We start from the raw sequence: 12,741 nt of genomic DNA, 5'->3' as shown, positions 1-12,741 counted from the left end.
ATCTCCTGTAAGAGGGATTTCTCTCTTTTTTTAATGTTTATTTATTTATTTTGAGAGGGGGCAGGGGCAGAGAGAGAGAGAGAGAACGAGAATCCTAGTCCGGTTCTGTGCTGTCAGCACAGAGCCTAATGAGGGGCTTGATCCCATGAACTGTGGGATCCCATGACCCGAGCCAAAATCACGACTCGGATGCTCAATGGACTGAGCCGCCCAAGTGCCCCTGTAAGAGAGATTTCTTACAGGAGTCACCTCGCATGCCATCAGCAGATTTCCCTTGGTGCGGGGAAAGGGCTGGCCAACAGGATCTGCCTCCAGGGAACGGGGTCTGACCAGCTGTGTGGTCCGTGGCCAAGTGGACAAAAATCAGGGTGAAGAGGAGAAAGAGACGAGCTGTGGGCTGCCTGGCAGTGTGGGGCTAAGAAGCAAATGATGTATTTATTCCTGAAAATTTTAAAGTGTAAGGTGTTCTTTTTTTTAAGTGATGGGAATTTGGATTAGCTAAACCTAATATTCCTTCCAACTCTGTGGTTTTATGATTTTTTTCAAGGAATAGCCATTTCCACCGGCCTGTTGAATGACAACGTGCCCCCCAGTCACGTGCTCAGGGCACCAATAGAAAGCAGCCAATCCCAACAACAATAAAAACTACCATCCCTACAAACAACCCACTAATAACCAAAATGAGAGAAATCTGGGGGAAAGCTCTTTTTAATTCCAGCATTCCCATATGCTTTATGGCATTTTGCAAAACAACGATTTTGGCGGCTTAGTATCATTTTTAGTTTGAATTCATGTGGGGGCATCATAATGTTATCATGCTCGGGGGTGTTGATCCATTAAGTTTCCCAAACTGGAAAATGTTATAGTTATTTATCAAGATTGAAAAAAAAAAACAACTAACGAAATTAGATGCCCTTTTTTTGGTTAACTTTTTCTGTATGATCATCATGCATTTTCTTTTCTTTTTTTTTAATGTTTATTCTTTTTTTTTTTTTAAAGACAGAGAGAGAGTGAGTGGGGAGGGGCAGAGAGCCAGAAGGAGACACAGAATCCGAAGCGGGCTCCAGGCTCCCAGCAGTCAGCACAGAGCCCGACACGGGGCTCGAACCCATGAACCGTGAGATCATGACCTGAGTTGAAGTCGGCTGCTTAACCAACTAGCCACCCAGGCGCCCCTCTTTTCATTTCTGAATCTGATGATATAAAGCAAATTTGTAACTCGCTAAAGGGAAGGGTCTTCTACCAATAAGTGACATTTTTAGTGGGGAGGCAGAAAGTTTTGCCTTTGGTCGTCACATTCTCATTAATGATTTGGGTAAAGACCTGGAAGAAAGGGCTGCCAAATATGGGCCCAAAGACGGGGAGAAAGAGCTAATATTATAGAGGATAGTCTTTAGAATCAAAAGGACTTCCATTCGCTAAAATGCTGAACTGAATCCAACAGAGTGAGATTCAACAGAGATAAATAGTTGAGCACTTAATTTAAAAAATTCTACTAAGTAAAGCAAAGAGGGAAAAGAGCTGGTATTTTAGCTTATCTCAAGTCTGCTGTGCGTAGCAGGTGAAGAAAACCACACAGTCATAGCATCAAGACTGTGGGGGCCCGGATTCCATGTTTGAAGCCTCTCAGGTTATACCTGCCTGGTGTATTTTAAGAAGGGCACTGACAAGCTGACGATGTTAGATAATAACATAGTTATAATTTTCTCCACTGTGAGCAAACTATTCTATTAAACCCCTAACACATCTTATCTCTGATTTTCACAGAGCCCTGGAAAAGCAGATATAACTGTCCATATTTTACAGAAAGAGGAAATTAGCCAGAGAGGTCACACACTGTTTTCCTCTCCTCCCAACCCCCTTGACCAAGTTAGGAAGTTTGATTTGTGGTTAGGTGTTATATTTACCCATTTGGGAATGTCCCTCTGAAGGACGTGAGGCCTCAAACAAATTCTGCACATGGTGCTGGAGGAGATCAGGATATGCCACCTCCGAACAGGCCATGTTGGCACCCATTCCTGAAACTCTAGAAGATTCTGTGGTGCAGCATGGATTATTTCTCTGAGCTTTCCCAGCCCCTAAAATGATCTCTATCCCAAGTCTCTCTTTCTCTCTCTCTCTCATTTTTTAAGATTTTAGTTTTAAGTAATCTCTACACCCAACACGGGCCTTGAACTCACAACCCCGAGATCAAGAGTCACACGCTCCACTGACTGAGCCAGCTTGGGTGCCCCTCTATCCCAATTCCTTTTTTTTTTTTTTTTTTTTTTAAGTTTTCTGTGTCTCTTTTAAAAGACCCATTCCGTAGGGTTGTGGCAGGGAATAGAGGTAGATGCATGTGTCTGATTCTTCACATTTAACAGCAAATCTAAGCTCTTTCATGTATGAGCTCACGAAGCTTCGCAACTATATTGGGGCGTAAGTACTGTTACCTCAATCTTACAGATGAGGAAATTGAGGCAGAGAAATGTTAAGTGCCTTGCCCACACTCTCACACAGCCAGGAAGTGGCAGACCCAGGAGGGAAACCCAGGCAGCCGGGTACCAGGAGCCAGGCTCTTCACCATGATCTATTTTGCCTATTTACAACTTAGCGAAAGACAGGAAAGGGCTAAGAACGGTAGAAACAGAAAACAGAGAGAACAGGAGGTGAAGCACCAGGACAGGAGGCTTTGGCAGTTGTCTTGGAAATGAAAAATGAATGGAGGGATACTGATTGGTGAGCAATACAGTATTACCGTAAAACAATATACTGTAAACAATACAGGGTTAACTATAGTCACTATGCTGTACATCAGGTCCTTGGAACTTATTCATCATACGGCTGAGAGTTTGTACCTTTTGACCAACATCTCCCATTCCCCCCACGCTTCAGCCCCTGGCAACCCAGGACAGTCCCCCTAACCAGTTATTCAACCCTCAACATCAGGAATGCAAAGGTGGGGAAATCCCGATCTATAGTGAACCCTACCAGTCAAGAGGCCCTATCGTCAACGTGGAGCTCCCAGTTACCTTTTCTATTACTCTTTTTAAAACACAACCAGATAGCTGATGAGACTACAACATGGAAAAGAGACACCTATATTGGTTGATACAAAAATAGCCCTTGAAAAAACAGAGATAATACAAGGAACAAAGAGAATTAAAAGCACACACACATACCACCATCAGCAGGAACTTCAGTTGTCTCTTCAGAGAGGTTTGAGGAGATGTTTTCGATGTGCAAGATGTCACAAAAAAGGAACAATCAGAGAACAGAAGATCTCCTGAAAATGAAAATTGTAACTGTCAAATTTGGAATTTAATAGAAAGAGTGGACTGTTTTTTTCTGTTTCCCTCTCCAGATCCTTACTCTGTTCCTTCCTGTTCTGATGTATGCTTGGGAGACTGACCTCTACAGATTGCATCATCTGGGTTGTGTTGTATCTGACTTCTGGTTGGGTTTGGCCAATTAAAGGAGGAACGGAGGAAACCCATGGGTTGGATAAGTGTCGTTCAGTTGTGAGTTACAGGGCCATTGGCCTTGAGTTCAATGTTACTGAATCAATGACATAATAAGATGCCTTTAAACAGAAACAGGTAAAGCAAGGTTACATAACAATACGTTGACAAAAATGTGACCCGAGGCTCACAGGAACCTACCTCTGTATTTCTCCTAGGAATGATGGTTCGGTATTCATTAATTCAGCATTTATGGTAATTTTATAGAACATATGTATTGTGAATGATGAGAATCAACTGTCTATATCCCACCTTATCCCTACTCTGCTGAGGTAGTCACTGCTTTTTTCCCCTGTGGCCACACCTCTTGTCAGATGGCCCTGCTTTATGGGCTACGGCTCGTCAGAGTCCAACAACCTCACTTCCTCTTCCCGCCCTGTCAGGCTCAGGGACGGCAGTGGCTTTGCACTGTTGCTGGTCCGTGGGGATGTCCCATCCTTTGCTGGTTCTTCCACACTGACTATACCTCTGCAGATACTTAGTTCCTTCATTAAATTGTCTTCAGTTACCCTTCTGAATGTGCCGTTTGTTTCCTGACAGGATCCTGGTGATTCAGTTGGGTAGTGAATATACTCAAGGGATTCTCTCATAATAGAACAAAAAAGAATGAGTATTTTTTTTTTTTTATAATAAGAGAAAGACAAAAAGTGGTATAGAATGAGCTCTGACTGATAGGAGTTCCTGATAGAGAGGAGAGAGCAAACAGAGGACAAGAAAATATCATCGATTCAAGAGCTTTTCACAGAATTAAAGGAAAACATGTGTCTTCAAAGTGAAAGACTCAGCAAAGTAAATAGCTCATCTCGCCGTTCAGGCTATTAAGTATAAAGATACCAAAGGTTTTCAGGGAAAAAAAAAATGAAAAGTTTATGTATAGATGAGAAGGAATCATATTGGCATTTGATATTTTGTCGATAGCCACAGATGCTACAGGACAAGAGAACAATGCTATCAAATTTCTGACGGGGAATAATTTCAGTCCTATACCAATCTAAACCATCAAAGGCAAGAGAAGAATAAAAAAATCTTTTCCCATAGCAGCGCCTGGGTGGCTCAGTCAGTTGGGCAGCCAACTCTTGGTTTCAGCGCATGTCATGATCTCTCCGACTTACTTGTTATTACTTAACAATTATGAGCATCTTTCAAGACACAAACAAACCAATGACAAACCCCATGACCGCAACGTCTTTACCTTCTAGAACTCCCATCTACAGTGGAATTGTGGATGACTTAATCACATATATGTATTTATATTTGCTCTTGACCGTAGTGTAGCTGATCACTTGTACTCCGCAGAGGAAAAGACTGTGGTCCTGTGCCCATGAGAAAATTGACCCTTGTTTTTCCTCTGAGGAAGGAAAAAAAGGGTTCAAATGGCCCTGAGATGGAGTGGGTATGCTGATGCCTGCAGGCTTTCTGAAGCTCGGTGAGATTCCTGGGGAATGGAGCGTGGGGGGAGGGTGGGGGTGTGGGGAGGGGGGTGGGAGGCAGTGTCTGGTCCATTTTCCCTTTCCATTGGAGCTACCTCAGGGGAGCTCTGCGGGTTCAGCTGCAGAAAGGGTTCATCCATTACTGGCTCTTCTCCAAAGCTCACACCCAAGCGCGGTAATGGATCAATAGGCCTGAAACGCTCAGATCTAGGGTAAAAGTGAGGGAGCCCAAAGATGCCTTAATGGAACCGGATGTGTTTAGAAGGAAGCAGGGGTTCAGAAGTAGAGGGATGATGGCCTCTCCCCGCCCTCTGTCCTCGTGGGCCATTGCCCCTGTCTTGCTTGGCCCATGAGAAATGCTTAAACCAGCAGGTGTTCATCCTGGTGGGGCCCCTACAAACACATCAGGCAGGGAAGGTGGTCTGACCTCTACATCAGTGTGGACTGGGTTTGGTGCTATTGAAGGAATAACGTCAGCCCTCTGGAGACGAATCCAACCGTTTGGTGAGGTCCCCTGGAAAGGCTGAACTTTCGCTGGGAATGCTGTGAGTCCAGCCATCGGGACTACTTATGGACAACAAGTGTCCCCGAAGCCTTCCGCACGCCTGCATGGGGTGGCCAGTTTCTAGATAAATGGGACGTGCTACAAAGGCCTTTAGAACCCAAATGAAAGACAAAGGGGATTTGAAGAAAAATGCTTCCAGGAACAATAAGGACTTAGCCATCTAAAATAATGTCTTTTTTTCTTCGCAATGCATCTTGGTTCTTTAAGGAGTAGATGAAAAGAATAGATTTGTTGTCCTTCCAGTTGTTTTATAGTGTTTCTTCTAGTCAATCAGGTTGATCTACTTATTTCTAGCCTCTTATTTCATTTCAACTGAGGAAATAACTTTAGATGTTTTCATAAGGGAAACGTAATTCTTTTCGAAAGAAAGGGTTTTCATTCATCAGGATTGTTAAGGCTTACTAATTCAAGGATAAGGTTGAAGGGGGGAAGTCTATAAATAATATGCTTCAAATCTTGATTTAATGCTGCAGAAAAAAATTATTATTATTCTTTTTTCCCCAGGAAGAGTCCTCCAATTTCTCTCGATTCCTCTCTACTGCTGACACTGGAGATAAAGAAAAGGCCTTCCCTTGGTTGCTTTCAGACCTCCAGAACCAGGAAATGCGGAGGGAAACAGGGGCCTGTGTCTCCTTTACTCTCACTCACAACACTTTGACCACAGATTGTGTGAGGCTTTGCCCATCAAGCAATCTAATGTCACCTGCCTGGCATTGAGGCGCACTCTGCAGGCTGAGAGCTCAGTCCCAAAGGCCTGCCCCCTACCTCAGATGCCAGCCGCCATCTGAAGTCCCCAGGTAATGGTGTTGGGAACACTGGACACCCACGTGCAAAAGAAGGACACTGGACCACTTTCTTACACCAGACACAAAAACAAATTCAAAATGGACTAAAGACCTAAATGTAAGACCTGAACTCACAAAACCCCGAAAAGAACACAGGCATTAATCTCTCAGACATTGGCCTCGGCAGCATTTTCCTAAATATACCTCCTCAGGGAAGGGAAACAAAAACCAAAATAACCTATCGGGATGACGCCGGACGAAAAAGCTTTTTCGTAGCAAAAGAAATCATCAACAAAATGAAAAGGCAACCCACCGACAGGGGCTGAACATCTGCAGGTCAACACCAAAACCTCACGAAACCCAATTAAAAGTGGGCCGAGGGACCCGCAGAGACATTTTTTTTCATAGAAGGCATCCAGATGGCCAACAGACCCATGAAAAGATGCTCAACATCACTCATCAGCAGGGAAATGCAAATCAAAACCACACTGAGGCACCACCTCACACCCGTCAGAATGGCTGAAATGAAAAGACAAGAGACAAGTGCCGGGGAGGATGTGGAAAAAGGGGAACCCTCGTGCACTGTTGGTGGAACGTAAACTGATGCCACCACTGTGGAAATCGGCCTGGGGTTTCCTCAGAAAATTAAAAATAGAAATACCCTACGATCCAGTAATTCCGCTGCTGGGTATTTAGCCAAAGGAAACAAAAACACTAATTTGAAAAGATATGTTCACCCCTATGTTTATAGCAGCATGATTTACAGTAGCCGAGGTATGGAAGCAACCTGAGTGCCCACGGATAGATGAATGGATAAAGAAGATGTGGTGTCTGGGGCGCCTGGGTGACTCAGTCGGTGAAGCGTCCGACTTCGGCTCAGGTCGTGATCTCACGGTTTGTGAGTTCGAGCCCCGCATCGGGCTCTGTGCTGACAGCGCAGCGGATTCCGTGTCTCCTTCTATCTCTGCCCCTCCCCCACTTGCGCTCTGTCTCTGTCTCTGTCTCTCAAAAATAAATAAATGTAAAAAAAATTTTTTTTAAAAGTTGTGGTCTCTCTATACAATGGAGTATTATTACTCCACTATCAAACAGCACGAAATGTTGCCATTCGTCACAATGCGGATGGACCTAGAGGGTGTTTTACTAAGTGAAATAAGAGAAAAAACCAAATATGATTTTACTTACATGTGGAATCTAAAAAACCAAACCAAAATCACCAAGAACAGAAACAAATACAGAGAAATACACACAAATACAGAGAATAAACTGGCGGTTGCCAGAGGGGAGGAGGGTGTGGGGACAGGTGATATAGGTGAAGGAGATTAAGAGGTACAAACTTCCAGTTAGAAAATCAGTCCTAGAGATGAAAATCACCGCACAGGGACTATAGTTAATAACGTAAAAATATCGTATGGTGACAGGTGGTAACTATACTTACCGTGGTGAGCACTGAATAACGTACAGAATTGTTCACTATGTCGCACGCCTGAAGCTAATATAATATTGTATGTCAACCATACTTTACTATGAGTCATAAGAAGTCCATGATAACTTTAAAAAAAAGACAAAAAAATAGGGTGAGGTTGGGAAAGGTCACAGTGGACTTGGGGTGCACCCTCCCATGCGTGTAGATGCGTTCACAAGCCATGAACCCCGCACTTGGGCATTTTCATGAAGTCTTCATGACATAAGCACGACCAGTCATTAACTCAGGGTCCAGCCCCTTTGCCCTTCCAGGGGTGGGAGGCGGGGCCGAAAGTTCCAAGCTTCAAATCATAGTTTGGTCTTTCTGGTGACCAGCCCCCAGCCTGAAGCTATCCTGGAGCCTGCCCAGAATCACCTCGTCGGAACAAAAGACACCCCTGTCACCCAGGAAATTCCAATTCCTGACCTCTGTGTCAGGAACTGGGGGCAGAGACCAGCATGTGTATTTTCTAGTATCTCACAAGCCTCTGTGTGAAAGTCTGGAAAGAGCCCACACCATTTATATTTTCTCTGTCAGATCTCCAAATGTATGGCCCTCTCAGGGCTTAGTATTAGACAAACCTAGCTTCTGGAGTGACAGGTTCGCGTTTAGAACTTTCAGGTTCCTTAGAGCTCCGTGAAGGAATGTTCTCCCGTTGAGGTGGACAGAACCCCACGCGCCAGCCCATGGCCCGACTTCTGGCTTTTCCCATGCCCAGCTTTCTGTCCCGTTGTGAGCGGGCCTGTGTGCATGCATGTCGACCCCCCAGATGGTGCCACCCACACTTTCCTTCCCAGCAAGTGCTCACACCTTGCCCGCCCTTGGGTGGCCTTCCTAGACCCCAAGAGCTGCCTCAGGGCTGTCGGGTAGGGAATTTCAGAGTCCCAGATACCTGGAGTCTGACGTAAAGGTGGGGGTGGGCCTTGGGCATGTTGTCTAAACTCCCTGGACTCCTGGCTTAGTTGGGGAGCCCAGCCAGCAGAGGGAGAGGAGAGGGTCCTCACAGCACAGGCTCAGGAGGAAAGGTTCCCCTTCTCCAGTGCTAAGGTCAGTGTGAGAGCAAGTCCCGTCGCTAAAGCATATGGTCATTTGCCTGAGAGACTGGACCAATTTTCATGCCTCCTTGGTGAAGGACACTGGCGTTTTTCCATTGCTCTGGTGGCTGAGTGGCCGCGGGCAGGGTGAGTAACCTCTCCAGGCCTCAGTTTCCTCATCTATACACCAAACTCCTTTTAGCTCTAACCTCTGATGGCTCTCTGAAGTCAAGCTCTGTATTTTAACCATCTGGGGCCTGAATTTCTGCAACGGAGGGGTTCGTTCCCAGACATGCATGTATCTCCCTGGTGCATATCAAAGCGTATCGGCATAAATTCCTGCCAGGCCAGGAGACAGCATCCTGAACTCTCTAGGTCTTTCGCTGGCTCTGTCAGTCCGTAAAAGGTTCAGGAAAACAGAGGCATCTCCCTTGTAATGCAGGCAACTTTGATTCCCCCTTTTAAGTTTTTCTTCTCCTCTAGCTATCTGTAATAAAACACACAGCTATAAAACAAGGAAGTCACACCCTCTCTGGCTCCAGGAACACTAAATCCTCAGGGACTCTGTGGTTATCTGGAAGATTTTTATTACATTTCACCGCAAAAGGCTGCCCCGTGTTTATCCTTTGCCTCACCTACTCTTCTCAGAGCTCGCAGGAGAGATTTATCTTCAAACCCGGGAACATCTTTAGGTCCCTTGGAACTACAAACACAGTGCTTTGCAAAGAGAGACTTTTAGTTTCCTGAAGGTGGCGCTGTAATTATACTTCTGCTCACACAAACCCCTCCATCTCGCACAGAAAGGTTCCCTCTGTTGAGGATGCGTGCCCACAGATTCATTTCAGTGACTGCGCGACCGGGAATGTAGATCGTGGACACGGAAAATTGGTAAAAGCACACATTTCTAAAGGAAACTGGAAATCAGTTAACGGTTTTGTTTTTAAGGATTTTAAAAGGGGTTTTAAAAAACCCTGTCCTGGGGCCCCCGGGGTGGCTCAGTCGGTTGAGCATCCGACTCTTGACTTCAGCTCAGGTCATGATCCCAGGGTTGTGGGATCGAGCCCCATGTGGGGCTCCGTGCTGAGCACGGAACCTGCTTGAGATTCTCTCTCTCCCTCTGCTCCTCCCCCACGCGTGCCTTGTCTCTCTGAACAAACAAACAAACAAAACAAAAAAATCCTTCCTAAGGACCTCACTTGTAGATAAACCAAAGCGCTCAGACCTCAAACCCCCTTTGCTATGGTTTTAATCTTCTTGTCTACTGAGTTGATATCATTTAAGTAAAGTATAACTCAAATGGATGATTTGATCAGGGAGTATTATTGCATATGGATTATTTCAGACTGGATGACTGACATCTCGATTCAGCCAGAGCGTCCTTATAAGCTTTGCCCAAGGCAAATGGGTTTCCCTTCCCCAAGGGATCACATCTGCCTGTCCAAAGACTCCGAAGGTCTAAACAGGAGTGAGGGAGCGGGTGTGGCCGGTTGTGCCTGCCTCAGACCCGAGCCGCCATCAGGCACTCGGGCAAGCCTTACCTCCCTCAGCCTTCATTCCTAAACACGAACCCTGGGTCGGGGAGAGGAGCCCTCTGCTCACTTATTTTAGCATCCTCTAGCAGGTTAGGAAAATGCCTTCGACTAAGGACACATTCGAAAACGATTCTTGAATTGGGTTGAAGAAACTCTCATGTTGACCTCTCTGAACAGGCACAACGTTGTCGTCCGATGGCTGATGAATGGCCTCTTGGATGGATGTACATCCAAGACACGTGCTTCATTTTCTCAGAAATCTGAAATCACATTATCAGAATGAATGGGAGGGACTGAAGGAAGGTGGGGCGGGACTAGGGTGAGGTGAACAAGGTCCCCAGGGTATAAACCCTGAGGTGGGCCTGGCCCTCAGGACTGCCCCGGGCTTGCCTCACCCTGGCCCCATCCCTGACTGCCCAGAGCGGCACAGGTTGGGGAAAACATCACAGAGCATGGCAAAGTCTCCCAAGTGTTGGTGCCCTTCCAATGGCTGAGAATCACTTCCACAGTCATCTACAAAGTGCTGCCTTTAACCTCTCCTGGCCTTGCGCTTCTGAGGGATGAGCAGGGCAGGTGCCCCCAAGGTGGGGATTTGTCTCAATTCTCCTTTGATCTATTCACCTTGAACTACCCTGTCAATAGAACCAAGGACTTTCCTAGAGGCTGTCCCCTGGGCAACTACAAATGCTTCCAATATCTCTAAAGAACTATCTAAATTTGAAACCCTTGGAAGGTGACTGGACCCTTCAGGAAGGTGAGTCTCAAAAAGGATTCCAAAAGGAATATGTGTGTTGCAGGTTTTGGGAGTTGAGCAGCATTTTATAGTTGTTGGGATTCTACGACAGGCTCTGGGGATGGGTGGGGGAGGGCGGGGTGGTGGGGGGACAGAGAAGGATAAAGAAGGTACTCTCTGCCTTTGAGGCATAGAATGAGAACTGACTGTCATATTTTAATAAAGATCTTTATTTATTTTTTCTCTAAATGTTGTACCTTCTCAGCTTTGATCAACAGAGCCTCAAACCCCACTGGTACATTTCTATCGCATTTGTAACTACCATCGGACAAAGTGGATTCTGTGTACCCAGCGCTCTGGGGTCTCCCTAAGTCATGTTGAACAAGTTTAATGTAATTTCCCAAAGCAAATCTGAATCTCACGTCTGAATTATTGAACATCTTGCTGATTGAGCATTTTCGATAAGCCGCATTCCCCCCGAGTACCCGGGGGGACACGCAGCCAGCCGTCTGCCCACTGGTGCCTGCCATGTTAAGTGAGACAAACAGAGCAGTTATTCAAATAATATTAAATATTAACACTGACATTTTCTAGGGGCTGCATCTGTCATAGATCATGTGGGTCACATCTGTCATCTCGAATCCCTTCAGAGTGTGTGAGCTCCAGAAATGTTATCTGTTTGCAAAGCCATGTGCTACCAGAGGGCGGTTTTCCTTTGAAAGTGTCATAAAGCTGCCGCAGAGAGAAGGGAAGTTCCCTCAACTCTCCAGATGCCTCTGAGTTTGCCTCGGATTGGAGGAGGCCCCTGGGTGGGCAGGGCGGGGTGTGACTGTCGGGGGAGGAGGGGACAAGGTTGAGTAATTACAGGTGTCTGGGACGTGTGAAAGCCCGTGGCTGGGACACACAGCTCTGTGTCTCTTGGGTGCCATGGTGCAGTCCCTCCCCCCTCCCCCCCATCAGCCCTGGGAACCAAGTCTGCCAGACCAGTTTGGCTTTATACAGACAAAACCACAGGCAAATGGAATAGTTTTGCTTTGTAAGTAGAGCTGGGAACGGAGCCTTTTTGCGTGAAGTTTTTCTCAACCTCTTGTGGCCAAACTGAATTTGATGTCCTATCTGGAAGGTCCAGATTTTATTTTATTTTATTAGTTTTTTAAAAAGCTTATTGATTTTTGAGAGAGTGAAAGAGAGAGGCAGAGAGAGAATCCCAAGCATGCTCTGCACTGTCAGTGCAGAGCCTAATGGGGGGCTTAAACTCATGAACCGGGAGATCATGACCTGAGCCGAAATCAAGAGTCGGATGCTTAACTGACTCAGCTACCCAGGCGTCCCTGGAGAATCCAGATTTTCTTTTTAAAAAATTTTTATTATTCTTTAAAAAACTTTTTTTTTTGAATTTATATCCAAATTAGTTAGCATACAGTGCAACAATGATTTCAGGAGTAAATTCCTTAATGCCCTTTATCCATTTAGCCCATCTCCCCTCCAACAACCCCTCCAGCAAACCTCTCCTTGTTCTCCATATTTAAGAGTGTCTTATGTTTTGTCCCCCTCCCTGTTTTTATTATTTTTGCTTCCCTTATGATCTTGTTTTGTATCTTAAAGTCCTCATATGAGTGAAGTCATATGATATTTGTCTTTCTCTGACTAGTTTCATTTAGCATAATACCCTCTAGTTCCAAATGGCAGTAATTGCC

Source organism: Prionailurus bengalensis, chromosome A2 (assembly GCF_016509475.1).
Source record: "Prionailurus bengalensis isolate Pbe53 chromosome A2, Fcat_Pben_1.1_paternal_pri, whole genome shotgun sequence".
Taxonomy (NCBI): Eukaryota; Metazoa; Chordata; class Mammalia; order Carnivora; family Felidae; genus Prionailurus; species Prionailurus bengalensis.
Note: the sequence above shows the minus strand (reverse complement) of the source record.